General features: G+C 35.2%; 1 pseudogene; it reads right to left on the bottom strand.

Annotated features, from left to right (window-relative positions):
* Positions 1 to 11,216: 11,216 nt before the first annotated feature.
* LOC125101649 (peroxiredoxin-6-like) lies at positions 11,217 to 11,892 on the bottom strand (annotated as a pseudogene).
* Positions 11,893 to 17,217: the final 5,325 nt, after the last annotated feature.

Genomic DNA, 17,217 nt, shown 5'->3' with positions numbered 1-17,217 from the left:
CCAAGTGAGAAAAGCTTAGTAGGATCCATTCTATTTTGATTGTCTTAAGCATTTAATGATCTTAAATTATCATACTTGCCTTACTCCTGACAGCTTGAAAAATTTTTGTGTGAGATGCTATTTCCATGTTCTAGAGCAGGACAGAGGATTTCAGAGCACATTTGTTTCAGAGTACATTTATTCTTTCATTCCAAAATGAAATAAAAGGAGAATCTGAATGTCCTAATGGAGAAGAACCAATTTAGTGTATTTCAATAGGTACTTTGTAGCCTCTAGGAAAATGTCTTTGTACTATCATTTATTTAGATTGTTTCTACAGGATCCGCTTTTATTCTAATGACCCAAAAGAAAGTCATTAGTAACTCGTTGAAATATTGCTGTTAAGTCCTAGGAAGGCAAGGAATAATGTGTATTAAAAAAAAAAAAAAAAGGATGATTGATTATGGCCACCTTCATGAGGCAGAGGGAAGCCAAGTAGTACAGCATGGACAACCATCAACATTTTTTAAGACTACTTCATTTTAGTCTCTGCCTTAAACTAACAAAATAATTGATAAAGGTAAATACTCTCAAATCTGAAAAATATCTAAAACAAAATCAAGTATTGGTGACTAACATCAAGCACATATGTCATAAAACCATGAACCAACACTTAAAACCAAACAATCAACATGAGGTTATATATATCCACTCAAGGAAAAAAAAATATTTTTTAAATTGTTAATGAAAAGGTGCCTCATTAACACAGTAGGTAGCACATTAGTCTCATAAATTGTTAATGAAAGAAAACAAAACTCTTTTCATGAGCTGATTCCAAATCACTTTAGGAAGAAATGGGCTTCTTGTCTAAGATACATAAAGAGGGTAAATTAAGTAAAAAACTAAATAAAGCTAAATTAAATAAATTAGGTAAAGCTAAATAAATTAAGTAAAATATCAACTAGGGTTGGGTCAAAAAGGACTTTTTTTTCATGAGTCAGTACAGTGGGGTTTGAGCTAGTAAAAGGAAAATATAGCAAGATATTTCCAAATATATTGGATTTTAAATAAGAAAGAACAAGATAAAATGCTGTAATAGAGAGTTAAACTGGATGGAAATACGTGATTCTTCAAGGAAAAATATTGAAAGGTAAATAAATTACATGGTGATCTGCAGAACATAAATAGCTAACATTACAGGAACATTCAATTTTAAAAGTGTTTAACTTCTTTTTTTTCCTTAAAGATTTTATTTATTTATTTATTTATTTATTTATTTATTTATTTGACAGAGAGAGACACAGGGAGAGCAGGAAGACAAGCAGAGGGAGTGGGAGAGGGAAAAGCAGGCTTCCCACTGAGCAGGGAGCCCAATGTGGGGCTCAATGTGGGGCTCGATCCCAGGACCCTGGTATCCCAGACCCTTCATCTGAGCTGAAGGCAGATGCTTAACGACTTCGCCACCTAGGCACCCCAATAATGTTTAACTTTTTAAGAGCTTACCATATGGCCTCCACCTAGTTGATGTTCTTGGGGTACAAAGTGGATAACAAAAATCCCTACTGTCAGATTAAACTCACTGTGTGGTGGCAGAGGCAGACTATCTAAGAGTTATAAAACATGGTATGCACCAGAGTCAGGGGCACAGTGGGGAGATTGTCTGAAGAAGGCTTCACTGGGGAAGCAATGCATAAATAACACTTTGAATTATTAATAAGAACTCATCAGACCAATGATGGGCAAGTTGGTGGAAGGACTCAGAGAACTTGTTCAGTTAAAGAGAGTACAAGGAGAAGAGCACAGCACACATTGGAGGGAGTAGTATAAGGTCAGATTTGAAATACAGTGGGCTCAGATTGCTTCTCTCCATTCTAAAAAGTCCAAGTTCATCCTATAGTGCCTGGGAGCCTCTGACCATATTCAAGGTGGGAAATGACAGATTTTAGGTGAATTTTTAGATGCACTCCCAAAATGTGTCCTTTAGGAAGATCACTTTTGCTATCTGCTTGAAGGATGAAATATGAGTAGAAAAAACTGAGGACAGGGCGCCTGGGTAGCTCAGTGGGTTAAAGCCTCTGCCTTTGGCTCAGGTCATGATCCCAGGGTCCTGGGATGGAGCCCCACCTCAGGCTCTCTGCTCAGCAGGGAGCCTGCTTATCTTCCTCTCTCTCTGTCTGCCTCTCTGCCTACTTGTGATCTCTGTCAAATAAATAAATAAAATCTTAAAAGAAAAAAGAAAAAAGAAAAGACTGAGGACAGGGAGAAAGTGCTAGTTGTTGCAAAACCCAACTAAAGTAGTGGTAGAAGATTGGCAAGGCAGGAACAGATGACATAGACCAGTAGTTCTCAGCAGAGTGACACTGCCTCTGGTGGACATTTTGGATATTTGCAGAGGCATTTTCTGGCTGTCCTGATTGACATTTAGTGTGTAGAAGCCAGAGATATTAGACATCCTGTAATTAGAGGGATAGTAATATGCAATGAAAAGTTCTGCTTCCCACATGACATTCAAATATCCATCTAGACATTCTTATAGATGAAAAGCCAGATTTTAATCATCTCAGCCTAAAAACAACTCCATTTTACATAGAAACTGTAAATACTTATAGTATGATTTTTAATACACACTGAATTTTACAGGAATGCAGCTGCCATGTTCATTGAAGAAAGAACATATATTGCTTTGTTTGGAATGTTACAAAATTTTATTTCTGATAGCTCGGCCACTCATGCTATTTGAATCACCAATACAACCCAACTGTATCAGTTTGCATTTGTAGTTATTGCATCCACGGTGAATCTTACTTCAAAATCTCTAATATAAGGAAAAATTATTGTCACTGTTTATTTGAATATTGGTCTACTTTCTCTTAAATATTAGCCTATTTATAAAGAGATGGAAGTGTATTACCACCACATTAGGTGTTCTAATATAGTTATGCCCAAACATTTATAGGTTATTAATATTATTTAATATTTAAGTATTCTCCTTTTATTTCTCCTTTATATTATAGTTAATACAGTATATACTTAAAATTTATGTGTGAACATAAATTTTTTGTAAGGGGGGGGTTTCATAAAATACTTGTTTTAAAAAGGAAACATTAGTTTTAAAAGGGTTGAAAACAACCTATACAGATATTTAAGAGCTAGACTCTATAAGATGTGGTGACTTATTCAGTATGGAGGTGGGAATACAAACATTTATCATTCTAAAAATTATAACATTGTAATGTCTGTATTTTCAGTGATGTCCAGGAGAAATTCTAGTATTTCTAAAATGAAGAGTCAAATTTGGCTCTAAGAAGGTGAAAAATACCTAGAGTAAAGGATAAAATAGTGAATTCTGTTTAAAGAAAAATCTTCCTTATTTTGTTGAAATTATTTTTTTCAAAGGATATTATGATTAGATATTTAAATCAGTGATATTACCTAATACTCTTTTTTCTAATACAAGGTAATTCAACTTTGAAGGTGACATTGAAGTTTTTCCATTTCTATAGTCCTTGCCCAAACTGGGTTCTAAACCAAAATTGGAATACAGTCAAGAAATGGGAGCAGTTGCAACTGTATCCATCATCCAAATTCAATTAATTTCAATTAAATTTAATACAGTTCAATAAATGTTTATTAATGTGACTTTTTTGTGGTACTTACTTTGTCTTCCAAACAGAGCCACCTCCAAAGCCAGAAATTCTCCTTTAAAAAATTTCAAATCCTGGCAAATTGACAGATAATCTATTGCATGTCCATGGCAGAGGTTCAGCAGACAGACTTGGGCCAAATCTTGGATACAAGACCCAAACTTCTCTAATGTATTTTATAAGTCTCATTCAGTGGGCTAAAGTACATAGGTTAATAAGTTGCCTACTAGAACTGCTTGAAATATTTGAAGCCAGTAAGTGAATGTTTTTCAGATTTACTTTAGATCCCTATATAAAAGCCCAAGAAGAGAGGACTAAATATACTGTGTATTTTGGAATAGAGATTTATCACATTACCTTGTCAGTGGAAAAAAAAAAAAAAAAAAAAGGAAGTTGAGTTCAACTAGGGAGACAAAATCGAACCAGTGTCATATCATATGGCCTGAGTGGTATGGATGATGGTAGAATAAAGGAGTTAGGTGCAGAGGTCATGCCAAAGGATGCCTGTACTGAACTTGAACTAAAATCTTCTGGAGGGTTGTGTAGCATCAAGAAGTACTTGAATTCAAGAATATTGATGTGATGACATTTGTGAAGGTATGATATTCAAAATAGTTTACAATCAGTATGGTGAATGCAAACATGGACTAATAAGTGTTCAATAATCAGACAGGGTGCCACCTGTAAGTGACCAATAGAAATTCATTGGTACAAGTTGCCTGAATGCAAACATATATAGGATGGATGGATGGTAGGTAGATAGAGTTTTCTTATAATCTTAGCAACTACACACCACAGTATGGGCAATCACTTTAAAATTTCCATAATTTCCAAGCTTTACCATAAAGAACTGGAAGCTTCTTTAAAATAAGAAAAGAACCAGTAGTTATGAATAAGCTGATTTAATCATGTTTTATTAGACGAATAATTTTGAAGTGTATGATGAGTACTTCTAAGCACTGTACTGAGAACTGAGAATGCAATGGTGAATAAAAGAGGCAAGGGCGGGCGCCTGGGTGGCTCAGTGGGTTAAGCCGCTGCCTTTGGCTCAGGTCATGATCTCAGGGTCCTGGGATCGAGGCCCGCATCGGGCTCTCGGCTCAGCAGGGAGCCTGCTTCCCTCTCTCTCTCTCTCTCTGCCTGCCTCTCAGTCTACTTGTGACCTCTCTCTGTCAAATAAATAAATAAAATCTTTAAAAAAAAAAAAAAGAAGCCTCTTTGGTTTAAAAAAAAAAAAAAAAAGAGGCAAGGGCCCCGTTTTCCTGAAAACTTGTTTCCACTAGTTTATTCAATCAATTTGCAGAAGATGGGAAATCTAGTTTTTTTAATTGAATGTAAATAGTCATTTCAATGTAAATTCAATGTAAATATTTTGTTATTAAATATAGAAAACACATAGTATAACAAAAGCCTGCTCAGTTTTACAAATCTGAACATTTGGTTTCTTTTTCAGTTTTCTTTTGCATATAATTAAAGTGTAACTTGTTAAGTGTTAACTTATGTATATACCCTTGAGTAAGGAAAATGAACATATTTATCACCCTCAAAAGTTTCCTCATGACCTTTAATAATCCCTCCATCTCATGTTACCTCCACCCAAACTCATCCCCATGTAACCATACAGTATGAGCTCTCTTTTATCTGGCTTCTTTCACTTACATACTTAATTTAGATTTATCTATGTTGTTATGAGTATCAATAATTCATTCCCTTCTTTTTTTTTTAACTGAATAGTATTTCCTGGTATGGGTATAGGATATTTTGTTTATTCCTTTACCTGTTGATGAATATTCAGTCTGTTTCCAGTTTGGGGCTATCATATATAAAGCTCTGATAAAAACTCATGTTCAAGTCTTTGTGTGGACATATGCTTTCCTTTCTCTTGGGTAAATAACAAGAGATGGAATGGTTAAGTCATATGGTAGATTCATTTTTAACTTTTTCAGGAACTGCTAAACTGGTTTCCAAAGTCGTTATACTATTTTACATTACCACCAGCGGTGAAAATTTCCAGTTAGCCCACATATTTCTAATACTTGACATGATTAGACTTTTTAATTCTAGATATTCTGAAAGATGTGTAATAGTATCTCATTTTGCTTTTCATTGGTCAGTGATATTAAGTACCTTTTAATGTTCTTATTCGCCACCTTTGTATCTTCTTTCATGAAGCGTCTGATCAGTTCATTTGCCCATTTTCTAAATTGGGCCATTTGTTTTCATGAGATTGAGTTTTTTGTTTTTTTTTTTTTAAGATTTATTTATTTGAGAAAGAGATTGAGAGAGAGATTGTGTCCAGGGAGGGAGAGAGAGACAGGGAGAGAGAATCTCAAGCAGACTTCACACTCAGTGTGGAGCTGGATACAAGGCTCCATCCCATGACCCTGAGATCATAACCTGAGCTGAAATCAAGATGCCAATGCTTAACTGACTGAGGAACCCAGGCACCCTATGTGATTGAGTTTTAATTAAGAGTTCCTTACATATACTAGCTAGCAAGAAATAATAATACACTAGAGCTGTGCAGCTAGACAGATACTGCTGAAACTCCTGATTTTAGGGAACAGTAAAAAAAAAAAAATCCCGCAATCACGTTAAAAAAAATGACATTTTTTAAAAAAGATTTTATTTATTTATTTGACAGACAGAGATCACAAGTAGGCAGAGAGGCAGGCAGAGAGAGGAAGGGAAGCAGGCTCCCTGCTGAGCAGAGAGCCCGATGCGGGACTCGATCCCAGGACCCTGAGATCATGACCTGAGCCAAAGGCAGCGGCTTAACCCACTGAGCCACCCAGGCGCCCAAAAAATGACATTTTTAAAGGAAGAAAAATCTAATGATGTCAGAATTTTTTTCTGCTCTATTAGTTGCTAGAAGAATTTGGAGCACCAGGAATAGCCTGAGTTTTTAAAAATACTTTATTTTTTAACACTCATAATTCCTTTAAACAGTTGAAAATTAAAAAGTAACAAAAAGTATACAAGGAAACGTCTTTTCACTCCTCCTGTCCCTCAGCTATCTGGATAACCTTTCCACAGGCAACAAAGTTTTATCAGCTTTTCTTGTGTATCCTTCTAGTCATAGGTTATGCACATGTATGCAAATTTATTTTTACAAATGATTTTGAATACTTCACATTGTTCTGGACTTAATTTAACTGAACTGTAAATGTCAGAGACTATTCCTATTACTATAATAAAGAACTCTTTTATGGGTAGATAGTATCCATTGCACAGTGTATTAGCTATCTATTGCTGTGTAATAAACCATCTCAAAAACTCCGTGGCTTGAAACAATTCTTTGTATGTACAGTGTATGCACCTGCAGGATTGGATAATCTGAATTGGACTTGGTTGGTAAATTCTGCTAATCTGGGCTTGCTTGTGCTTATAGAAATTGACTGGTGTGCTCTACTCTAGGCTGGGCCTGACTGAGACAGCTTATTTGAAGACAGTTCATCTCCAAGTGGCTACTACCTTCCTCCCAAGATGAGTGGAACAGCCTAGGCATGTTCTTCTCTTGACAAGTATAGAAGAACAAGAGAAGGCAAGCCCAATCCAGGTAAGTCCTTTTCAAAATACTGTTGGCATTACATCTGTCAGTATGCTATCAACCAAAGCAAATCATGTGCTAAGGCCAAAGAGCTGGGAATTATATCCCATCCATGGTGGGAGAGCACTACAAAATGACGCAGTGAAGGACTCATAGAGAAAAATCTGACGAAATGGGGCTACTGTGCAATCTACCACAAACTGATGTGACATAATTTATTTAAACAACTCCATATTAGAAGGTTTTCTGCTCTTTGTTATTACAAACAGTGCAGCAGTGACTAATGAGTGTATATGTCATCTTCACATTTGCCAGTATATCTCCAGGGTAAGTCCTTAGAAGTGGTTTAAGGATATGGGCTTTTGTGATTTTGATAGGTATTGTCAAAGCACTACTCAGAGATTATTGTAACAATTTATATTCTCACCAACAGTGTTGGGACTGTGTTATCATTTTTTCATCCTTGCCAATCTTGCACATGAAAATATAATCTTTGTATAGCTCTAATTTGTATTTTTGTCTCATTAATAGTGAGATTGATAATTTCCTTATATGTTTAAAAACCACAGATAATTCCTTTTAACTCCATATGTTCATATCTTTTGCCCATTTTGTTCCAATGGATTTTTTTTCTTTTTCTAATTGATTTGTATATATTGAAGAAATTAGCACTTCATCTTTTAAATTAAGGGCACTCAAAAACAATAGCTCCTCTTAATTAAGAATAACAAACAGAATCATAGGCCAGCTAGTTCACTATAGAGAGTCAGAGAACTAAGAACCCCCTAAGGTCAAAACACATTTCAGAGACTGACCTCAAAAACTACCCCTGCAGCCAGGGCTCCAGACTCATTAAAGGGATATCATTAATAACTTTTTCTATTAACTGACTTGCTAACTCCATCAGGAAGCCTACCCCCAAGCCGCTGTGAACATCTTCCCTATAGACCCCCACAACTGACCCATAGATAACCCCATCTCATCCATACCCTCTTACCATCCCAACCCCCAGGGCCAGCTACGAGCACATGATTCCTCAGACAATAAAAAAGAGCCTTTGCAAACAACTAAATGCAGAAAGCCAGCCTGACTCTGTGAGATTGGAAAAATGCTCACAAATCTGAGCATTTCCAGGTGCCACTCTAGGAAAAACATAAATAGGAGACTCTCAGCACCCAATACAGTTTTGCAGGATCAAGAGAGAACAGAGAATCTTAAAACTTCCCCCAAGAGAGAATAATATGTTAGGTGTAGACACATTCATAGAAGACATCTGAGAAAAAACCTTCAGACTTCCAAACTGGACTGTGACCAATGTAGGTTATTTATGTCCTGAAGCCAGTCAGTAAAGACTAGAAGAGGTGACTCCTTCTTCAAATGAGAAGACAGCAATGCAAGACTTCAAGAATTACACAAAAAAGCAAGGAAACATTACATTACCAAAAGAACATAATTATTTTCCTGTAAATGACCACAAATAAATGGAAATCTATGAATTCTCTGGCCAAAAAAATAGTTTTCAAAATAATTGTTTTAAGGAAACTCACCAGGCTATAACAGAAAACAGACTACTTACTGAAATCAGGAAAACAATACATGAACAAAATAAGAAAGCCAGCAGAAAGATAGAAATCATAAAAAAAGAACAAAGCAAAAAGAACAAATTCTGGAGATGAAGAATATAATGAACGAAATGAAAATGCAATGGTAAGCATCAGCAGGAGACTTGATTAAGCAGAAGAAAGAATCTGTGAACTCAAAGACCAGGTATTTAAAATCATGCAGTCTGCTGAGAGTAAAGAAGAAGAATGAAAAAAAGTGGTGAACACCTAAATGAATTATGGGACACCATCAGAAAAAAACAATATTCATAATACAGGAGTCCCAGAAGCAGAAGAGAGAGAAAAGGAGGCAAAAAGCTCATTTAAAGAAATAAAACTTCCCAAATCTGGGCAGAGATAAGACATCCAGGTACCTGAAGTTCATAGGTCCCCATACAGATAAAACCCAAAGAGGAATTCACTGAGACCCATGATAATAAAACAGTCAAAAATCAAAGACAAAGAGAATTTCGAAAGCTGCAAAAGTAAGGAAACTCCTCTCATACAAGGGAACACCCAGCAGACTATGATAGGATTTCTCAGCAGAAACCTTGCATGGACACCTGGGTGGCTCAGTTGGTTAAGCTTTAAAAAAAAAGAGAGACACCTTGAAGGTCAGGGGAGAGTAGGATGATATATGCAAAGTGCCAACATGAATATTTGAATACTTTGCAAAGTTGTCCTTCAGAAATGAATTTTTTTGAAGATTTTATTTATTTGAGCAAGAGAGAGAGAGCACAAGGAGGGGGAGAGGGAGAAGCAGACTTCCCGCTGAGCAGGGAGCCCAACATGGGGCTTGATCCCAGGACCCTGGAATCATGACCTGAGCCAAAGGCAGACATTGAACTGACTGAACCACCCAGGCACCCTTAGAAATGAAGAATTAAAGACTTTGCCAGACAAGCTAAAGCTGAGAGAGTTTATCACCACGAGCTCTGTCTTATAAGAAATGCCAAAGGGATTTCTTAAGCTGAAATAAAAGGACACTAATTAGTAACATAAAAACATGAAAATGTACAACTCATTAGTAAAAGTAAATATATAGTCAAGTTCAGAATGCTCTAATACTATATTGGTGGTGTGTAAATTGCTTAACTCCAGTACAAAAGAAAACAAAGGTATTAAAAATAACTGTAAGTACAATAATTTTTAGTGGACATACAATATAAAAAGATACAAATTGTGGCATCAAAAATATAAAATGGGAGGAATGGAAGGGTAGAGTTTTTGTATGTGATCAAAGTTGTGTTGTTAGCTGCTTAAAGTAGACTATTATAAGTTTAAGACGTTTTATGTAAGCCTCATAGTAGCCACAAAGCAAAAGCCTGTAATGGATTCAGAAAAGAGAAAGGAATCAAAGTATACCAGTACAGAGAATCATCAAATCACAAGAAAGATAGCAAAAGAGGAAGAAAAGAGCAAAGGAACCACAAAACACCCACCACCCAAAACATTAACAAGATGGCAATAGTAAGTCCCTAGCTGTCAATAATTAACTACAAATGAATTAAATTTCCCAAAGGACAGTGTCACTGAATGGATAAAATAAAAATGAGGTCCAACTATGTGATGTCTACAAGAGACTTATTTCAGCTTTATAAACACACATAGGCTGAGGCTGGAAGGTGAAAAAAGACTTTCCATACAAATGAAAATGAAAAAATAAGATAAACTTCTATAAAAAAAATTAGACTTTAAGTAAAAAAAAAAAAACTCTAACAAGAGACAAAGAAGGTCATTATATAATAATAAAGAGGTCAGTTCATCAGTAGTATATAACATATATGCACCCTCAATGGAGCACCTAGCTAGATTAAGCAAATTTTAACAGATTTGAAGACAGAAATGGACAGTACAATAACAGCTGAGGACTTCAATGTACCACTTTCAACAATATATAGACCATCCAGACAGAAAATATAATAAGGAAATATTGGACTTGGACTACACTTTTGATCCAGTTGGACCTAACAGACATATACAAAATATCCCATCCAGCAGCAACAGAATACATTTTCTTTTCAAACACACATGGAACATTCTCTGAAGCAGCTTGTATATTAGGCCACAAAACTAGTCTTAACAAATTTAAGACTGAAATCATACCAGGTATTTTTTCCAAACACAATGATATGAAATGAGAAATCAGTAACAGGAAGGAAGATGGAAATTTTACAAATACATGTGGAAATTAAACAATGCACTTCTGAACAACAAGTGGATCAAAGAAGAAATCAAAAGGAAAAACAAAAAATATATTCAAACAAATGAAAATGGAAGCACAACATACCAAACTACAACATAAGTAATTATTTTTTTTTTTTTGGATGATACCTGGATGTTTTTACAAAATTGCTGCTGCAGGAAAACATGATTAGCAGCTACCGTCCTCTGGCTCACTGTGCTAAGCAAGCAGTTCCAGCACCAACTTCTCAGAGACCCTTACAGCTGAGGAGTATAGCAGAGGTCTTTCCTTGCTAAATGGTAACACCTTGGTAAAGACTTGTTTAGGGAAAATTTCTTTGGTTACCTCTTCAGGGATAGTTGGAAGGACCATCACAGTGTCTTCATTTCTCCAGTTAACCAGGTGTCAACTCTCTTTTCCAATGTGAGTTTGAAAGAAATAACTACTGTGAGAATCTCATCAAAGCTCCTGGCAGCAATAGCTAGATAGAGGATGTCAGTTTCAACTTCTTATCAGGACCAAAAATAAGCATCACACAAGCTGCCACAGGCATGCCCTGTTCATTCTTCTCTGCTGGGTCCAGCATGCCCAACAGGATAGTAAACTCCTGATTCTTATCATCAGTGATCAGAAAGGGTAACATTTCTGTGGACTTCTCATCATTGTAAGCATGGATACCCTTGCTCCAGGCAAGGTGATCTTCAACATCATCTGTTAAAAGAGCTATCAGCTTTAGCATTACTCTTGGTAAATTCTGATGCCAGATTTGCTGCTCCGCCAAGCTTTGTAGTACACATTGAGGTAGAGTCTCAAGCATAGGACAAAAGAATGCCCTATGTGACCTCTCAGGGAGGCATGGAAATGGATGTAGCCACAGATAGTATTGGCCTCAAAGCTGGGAGACTTATCCCCAATAAGGAGTCATCCAGCCATAGCAGGAGCAGTGATGTGGGAGGATGAGGCAGTACAACAGCAGGAGCTCTTTTGATGGAAGTCAAAGCAGTTCTAAGAGGGCAATTCTAAGCAGGCAATAAATGCCTATTTAAGAAAAAAGAAATATTTCAAATTGATAACCTAAATTTATATCTCAAGGAACTAAAAAAGAACTAAGCCCAAAGCTAGCAAAAAGAAGGAAATAACAAAGATCAGAGCAAAAATAGGTAAACTAGGAACTAGCAAGCCAATAGAAAAGATCAATGAAATGAAGAGTTGTTTTTTTTTTCCAAAACATAAACAAAATGGACAAGCCTTTAGCTAGACTAAGAAAAAAAGAAAAAACAAACAACAAAAAAAAGCCATCAGAAATGAAAGAGGAGACATCCAGCAAGAGGAGATAAAAATTGTAAGTATCTATGTACCTAACATTGGAGCACCTAAATACATAAAGCAAATATTAGTGAACAAAGAGAAATTGATGGAAATACAATAATAGTAAGGGAGTTTTACCCCACTTACGTAAGTGAATAGATAACCCAGTTATCTATAAGAAAATCAATAAGGAAATAATGTCTTTGAATGACACATTAGACCAGCTGAACCTAACAGATATGTATAATTCCATTCAAAAAGAGCAGAATAAACACTCTTTTCAACTGCACATGGAACATTCTCTGGAATAGATCACATGTTAGGCCACAAAACAAGCCTCAGTAAATTTAACAAGACTGAAATTATGTCATACATCTTTTCTGACCACAACAGTATAAAATTAGAAATCAATCACAAGGGAAAAAAAAAACTGGAAAAAACACAAACAAATGGAAGCTAAACAACAGGTACTAAACAACAATGGGTCAATGAAGCAATCAAAGAAGATATTAAAAAATATATGGAGACAAATGAAAATGAAAACACAATAGACCAAAATTCTTTGAGATACACAAAAGCAGTTCTGAGGGAAGTAGATAGTGATATAGGCATACCTCAAGAAACAAAAAAAAGCTCAGATAAAAAAACTAAACTTAAAGGAGCTACAAAAAGAACAAATAAAATTCAATGTGAGTAGATACAAGGAAATAGTAAAGACCAGAGCAGAATTAAGTGACTAAAAGAAAAAAACTAAAAAAAGAAAAACAAAAGAAAAAGAAAAAAAAATCATTGAAACCAAGAGCTGGTTCTTTGAAAAGATAAACCAAATTGATAAATGTTTAGCCAGACTCATCAAGAAAAAATAACCCAAATAAATAAAGTTAGAAACAAAAGAGAAATGACAACTGACACCACAGAAATATAAAGGATTGCAAGAAAATGCCCCTAAAATATTATATATGCCAACAAATTGGACCACCTAGAAGTGGACAAATTCCTACAAACATACAATCTAACAAGGCTGAATCATGAAGAAATACAAATTCTCATTAGATCTCTAGTAAGGAGATTGAATCAATAGTCAAAAATCTCCCCAAAAAGGAACAGATGGTTTTACTGGTGAATTCTACAAAACATTTTTTTTGAAGATTTTATTATTATTATTATTATTTTTTGACAGAGACAGAGATCACAAGTAGGCAGAGAGGCAGGCAGAGAGAGAGGAGGAAGCAGGCTCCCTGCTGAGCAGAGAGCCCGATGCTGGGCTCGATCCCAATGCTGGGCTCGATCCCAGAACCCTGGGATCATGACCTGAGCCGAAGGCAGAGACTTTAACCCGCTGAGCCACCCAGGCACCCCGTCTACAAAACATTTAAAAAATAGTAGTAATACTAATCCTCCTTAAAACTCTTTAAAAACTGAAGAGGCAGTTTTTATGAGGCAGCATAGCACTGATACCAAAGCCAGAGAAAGACAACACAAAGAAAGAGAATTCCATGTCAGTATCAGTGAGGAACATAGATGAAAAAATATTAACAAACTGAATTTAACAGGACATTAAAAAATCATACATCATGATCAAGTTAGATTTATCCCTGGGATGCAAGGATGGTTCAATATACACAAATCAGTAGATTAACAAAGTGAAGGATGAAAATTGTGTGATCCTCTCAGTAGATGCAGAAAAAGCATTTGATAAAATTCAGTATCCTTTCATGATAAAAACTCTCAAAATATTAGGTAGAGAAAGGGCATACCTCAACATAATAAAAACCAGATATGACAATTCCACAGCTAACATACTCAACAGTGAAAAATCCAAAGGCTTTCCTCTAAGATCTATAACAAGACAGGGATGCTCTTCTTTATTCACCATATTCTGTTCACTGTATTACCAGAAATCCTGGCCAGAGCAACTAGGCAAGAAAAGAAAGGCATCCAAATCAGGAAGGAAGAAATAAAAATGTCCCTATGTAGATGACATGATCTTAAATGTAGAAAACCTTAAGACTCCAACAAAAAATTGTTAGAGCTACTAAATTTAGTATAGTTGCAGGATACAAAATCAACCATATGAAAATCAGTTGTGTTTCTGCATACTAACAAGGAGCTATCCAAAAAAGATGTTAAGAAAACAATCCTGTTTACAGTAACATCAAAGGAAAAAAAATAAAAATCTTAACCAAGTATTAACAAATTGAACCAAGTATTAACAAATGTAACCAACGAGGTAAAAAACCTGGACAATGAAAACTATAAACATTGAAGAAAAAAATTGAGGAAGTCATAAATAAATGGATTGGAAGATTAATACTGTTAAAATGTCCATTCTACCTAAAGTGATTTACTGCTTCAGTGCAATCTCTGTCAAAATTCCGTTGGCATTTTTCAGAAAAATAGAATAAACAATCCTAAGATTCAAAAGAAATCATCCAAAGATCCTTTGGGAGCTATAACTGTGTTAAATGTGCCCTAATAAAATTTGAAAAATAGGCAATAAAATAGATGAATTTTTTTTAGTTCTTTCAATGTATCAAGCATTTTTAACAAGTTTTCTTTTATTATTAATTCTTCTTAATCCTATCCTGAGCGATAAGGAGGCGCTATCATTATTGTTGTATTATAGATAAGGAAAATAGGTTGCAGGAAGGTAAATTGTCTAACATCACACAGTAAACGGTGGAGTACTTATAGTCCTCCAGACTGATACAAGAAGCCATGCATTTTAATTGCTATGTAAAGAGTCATCTAATCATGGTAGACTTGAATTCATTCAAAAATAAATGGAAGACTAGAAATCTTCAAATATATGGCCATAGAACCTTTGACAAGGATATCAAGAAAACTCAATAAAGGAAAAGGTAGTCTCTTCAACAAATGATGCTGAGAAAAATGGATATCCACATGGAAATGATCCTAGATCCCTAGTTTACAACACTCACAAGAAATACTTGAAAGAGATTAAATACTTAACTGTAAGATCTAAAACTATAAAATAAATACAAATAAATATAAGACCTAAAGCTATAAAATTATTAGAAGAAAAAGAGAAAAAGCTCCTTGACATTAGTCTTGGCAATAATTTTTTTTTTTGCATATGATACCAAATGTTTAGGCAACAAAAACAAAAATAGACAAATGGGACAAAATCAAACTAAAAGCTTTTGCACAAGAAAAGAAACCATCAACAAAATGGAAAGGCAACCTATGGAATGGGAGAAAATGTTGGCAAACTGTATATGAGAAATGGGGTTAACATCCAAAATATATAAGGAACTCATACAATTCAATAGCCAAAGGAAGTGATTAAACAATTGACAAGGGCTCTGAATAGACATTTTTGTAAAGAAGACATAGAAGAAGGAGAAGAAGGAGGAGGAGAATGAGGAGTGGGAGGAGGAGGATGAGGAGTGGGAAGAGAGGAGAAGGAGGCTGTGGAGGAGGAGAAAGAGATGAGAAGGAATAATACAAATGACCAACAGATACGTGGAAGGGTTCTATACATCACTAATTATCAGGGGCATGCAAATCAGCACCACAATGAGGTATCACCTCACACCAGTTAGAATAGCTTTTATTAAAAAAAACAAGAAGTAACAAGTACTGGCAAGGATCTGTAGAAAAAGGAACCCTTGTGTACTGTTGGTAGGAATGTAAATTGATGTATCCGCTATGGAAAACAATTTGGAAGTTCCTAAAAAAATTAAAAATGGAACTGCCATATGATCCTTCAATCCTACTTCTGGTTATATATTCAAAGGAAACACTCCCATGTTCATTTCAACATTATACATAGTAGTCAACATATGGATATAGCCTAACTGTCCATTGGTGGATAGATGGATAAAGAAAATGTGTTACATATATATATTATTCAGCCATAGAAAAGAAGGAAATCTTGCCATTTATGACAACATGGATGAACTTGGAAGGTATTATGTTAAGTGAAATAAGCCAGACAGAGGAAGACGGATAATGTATGTATCACTTATATGTGGAATAAAAAAAAAAAGTTAAACTCATTGACACAGAGTAGAGTTGTGGTTTGCAGGGGCAGAGGGTGGGGGAAATGGGGAGATGTTGGTTACAGAGTACAAACTTTCTATTAGAAGATGAATAAATTATGAGGATCTAATGTACAGTATGGTGACTATAGTTCATAATATTATATTGTCTACTTAAAATTTGCTAGGTGAGTGGATCTTACACATTCTTACCACAAAAGTAAAAAGTAGTAACCAAGTGAGGCAATGGATTCATCATATCACACGTTTCCAATATATATACTTTTATTTTGCGATTACACCTCAAAAAGCAGGGGGAACACTTATAAAATTTTGCTGAAAGATGTTAAGAAGACCTAAATACATGCATAGCTATCTCTTGGTTGTGTATTACAAGACTTAATATTAAGATGGCAATATTCACAAATTGGTCTCTAGAGCCGATATAAGCCATATTAAATTCTCAGTTGAGATTTTTACAGAAATTGATAAACTGATCCTATTTATAAAGAAATGCCCAGGACCCAGAGTAGCCAAGATGATCTTGAAAAAGAAGAAAAAAGTTGGAGGATTCACATTTGATTACTTCAAAACATATTCCATAGCTACAGTAATCAAGAGAATGTTGTGCTGGCATAAGGATAGTCTAATAGATCAGTGGAATAAAACTGAAAGTTTGGATATAAACTCTCACCTTTGCATTCACTCAGTTTTTGAGAAAAGTGCCAAGACCATTTAATAAAGAAAGATTACCTTCAACAAATGGTGCTCAGACAATAGGATAACCACATGCACAAAAATGAACTTCTTAAAGAAACTGAACTCTAAATGGATCGTAGACCTAAATGTAAGAGCTAAAACTATGAAACTTATTTTAAAAAATGAATAAATCTTCATGACCTTGGGTTAAGGAAAGGTTTTTTTTAAGATATAACAAGAACACAAA

This window comes from Lutra lutra, chromosome 6 (assembly GCF_902655055.1).
Source record: "Lutra lutra chromosome 6, mLutLut1.2, whole genome shotgun sequence".
Classification (NCBI taxonomy): Eukaryota; Metazoa; Chordata; class Mammalia; order Carnivora; family Mustelidae; genus Lutra; species Lutra lutra.
The sequence above is the reverse complement of the archived record's forward strand: the minus strand, read 5'-3'. Positions and strand labels throughout refer to the sequence as shown.